This window comes from Heptranchias perlo, unplaced genomic scaffold (genome assembly GCF_035084215.1).
Source record: "Heptranchias perlo isolate sHepPer1 unplaced genomic scaffold, sHepPer1.hap1 HAP1_SCAFFOLD_133, whole genome shotgun sequence".
Classification (NCBI taxonomy): Eukaryota; Metazoa; Chordata; class Chondrichthyes; order Hexanchiformes; family Hexanchidae; genus Heptranchias; species Heptranchias perlo.
In genome coordinates, this window is record NW_027138569.1 from 53789 (window position 1) to 56093 (window position 2305).

Genomic DNA, 2305 nt, shown 5'->3' on the forward strand with positions numbered 1-2305 from the left:
AATTCCAATTGTCCCTCTCCATTTAAACAAAATATAAACAATCCAGGGACATAGACTTAAAACACCGGTTTCGAATTGATAGTAATATTATTCAAGACCATTTTAATTGTACAAAACTTACGTAGGGCCGCAACAAAATTTCAATACAATAACGACACGGATGGGATTCCGACCCACACGGACAGAGCGGAATGGATTAATCGACCATTTCTGAATCCAAACAATAGAAACAAAGTCACTTTTGCACAATGTCCTGCCCGAGCACCCAGACCGACAATGTTGAATGTGTCGGGCCAACTTCTGTGAGCAAAGGCATTTGTGGATTCCGTTCAAGAAGGTCAGTCACTGTTCGAAACGGCCCGGTGTCAAACAGTAACGGCGCACGTTGGAAGGAATGTAAAAACGACCGCGGCAGGACTCGAACCTGCAATCTTCTGATAACATCGACGATTAATACCGAAGTCAGACGCCTTATCCATTAGGCTACGCGGCCGGTGCTGCAAAGTTTCAGCAAAAGATCTTAAACCGGGGGCAGGGGTGGTTAAGACTCTGCTTGGATCTTTCACTGACTTTCACTTTGTTGATGTTGTTCATTTATTGTTTTCTTTCTTGTAACAAGTTGGCTCTCCTGTTTCCGACTAATCAGGAAACTGAGAACTGAACTCCCGCTGGGTCTCCGAGAAACCTACAATCAGAATAAACAATGTTCAAATCTTTGATCAAAGTGTTTAGCCTCCAAATCGAATCTCTTTCGCACTCAGCCTGCAAAATAGAGAGAGGGGAAATAAAATAACAAGACAAATCGGCTAACTAAAAATGTACACGGAGAACAACACCGAGCGGAGAATGTGAACAGAATTTAATTTCCAAGCCCGACGGGCCGAGTGGTCTCATCTCGTCCTGTAAAATACGAACAATCCCCAATTTTGCTGGGTGCGATTATTATATTCTGATTTTCTGTGTTTGGTTAATACAAACGCGGACCGGGTCCCGCACCACGGGGTAAACGGGTCAGATCCAGACCTGGCGCTCAGTGTTAATGTTAATATTGAGCACGGGATTCTATCCGTGTAATAATAAAATCGCGGGTTTCTTGCCATATATTCGACACATCCCCTTGCTGTGTGTTTAATCAGGGCAGGGAATGTTTTCCTGTTTTAGTGATAATCATATTTCAGGGAATTAGTAAATTCGTCTCGAAACATCAGATTTCCAGTTTCTATTTCGCTAAATGGAGTTGAGGTGCAGATCAGCGATGAGCTGCTGTGACTCCGCCGCGCCGGTTTAACCGGAATTAGACGTTTCAGTGAAGTGAAGTGAACCGTCTCAATCCGGTTTATTTCTTTATTTATAACATTCTATATTTTGAGTGACAGATTTATCTAAAACTCTTTGAGAGTTCAGTTGACAGTTTTCTGATCAGTTGGAATCTGAAGAAAAGAAAAATAAGGAAAGAAAAACATTACAAAGGTCAAAACTCGAACTGATACAATCACCTTGTCTCCGTCTTAAAAGGTGATTCGTTCTCCCCGGAGACCAGTTCAATATTTATCCCTTCAGCAACATCAATATAATGCATTGTTTGGTCATGAATCTGAGTTGGTACCAGGCCTGGAGAGGGCATGCGCCAAGTGTCTCTGTTGACGCTGAGAGACCATGGTGCAAGATTTGGATAGATGGAAGAACATCCAATAACCGCAGAGTGAGGGGTGATGGAGGGGGTGGGAAAGAGGCCCTCCAGACATACATCCAAAGGCAGCGGGAGGCAGCGGGAGCGGAAGTCAATGCCAGGCGCACAGGAGAATGGACTGGGATGCAGTGCGGGAAGAAGTTCAATGCTCTTACATGAGTCGTTAAGGCGAGTGAGGTCAGCTCTCAAGTGGCCTCGCCTACCAACTGCACCACGCACAACATCCCCCATCCCCCACATATCAACAAACCCTTTCCATCGGTACTCAACTCTTCTAACCAGAGGCTTCCTTTCACCCTAACACATGACCACTGTTGTGAGCCGCCCACCCACATCTCGCAGGTCATACACACTGGCAGCTATCCAAGCATGACAGGCAAATCACACAGACACACGTCCCGTTTTCTTGCAGGAGAAGGTGGCGCATATCAGCAAGTGGCAGTGGCATTTAGCCAGTCGAGCCTGTTCCGCCATTCAATTAGATCACGGTGAACCTGCGACTTAACTCCATATACCCGCCTTTGCCACATATCGCTTCATACCCTTCGTTCACAGAAATCTATTAATCTCAGATTTAACATTCACAAGTGAGCTTGCATCAACGACGGTCAGCAG

At 45.2% G+C, this 2305-nt stretch overlaps 1 non-coding gene across 1 annotated transcript; it reads right to left on the reverse strand.

Annotated features, from left to right (window-relative positions):
• Positions 1 to 403: 403 nt before the first annotated feature.
• trnar-ucg (transfer RNA arginine (anticodon UCG)) lies at positions 404 to 493 on the reverse strand. The gene is given in 2 exon segments: positions 404 to 439; positions 457 to 493. It is a non-coding gene; the product is annotated as a tRNA-Arg (tRNA).
• Between the last annotated feature and the right edge of the window lie 1812 nt (positions 494 to 2305).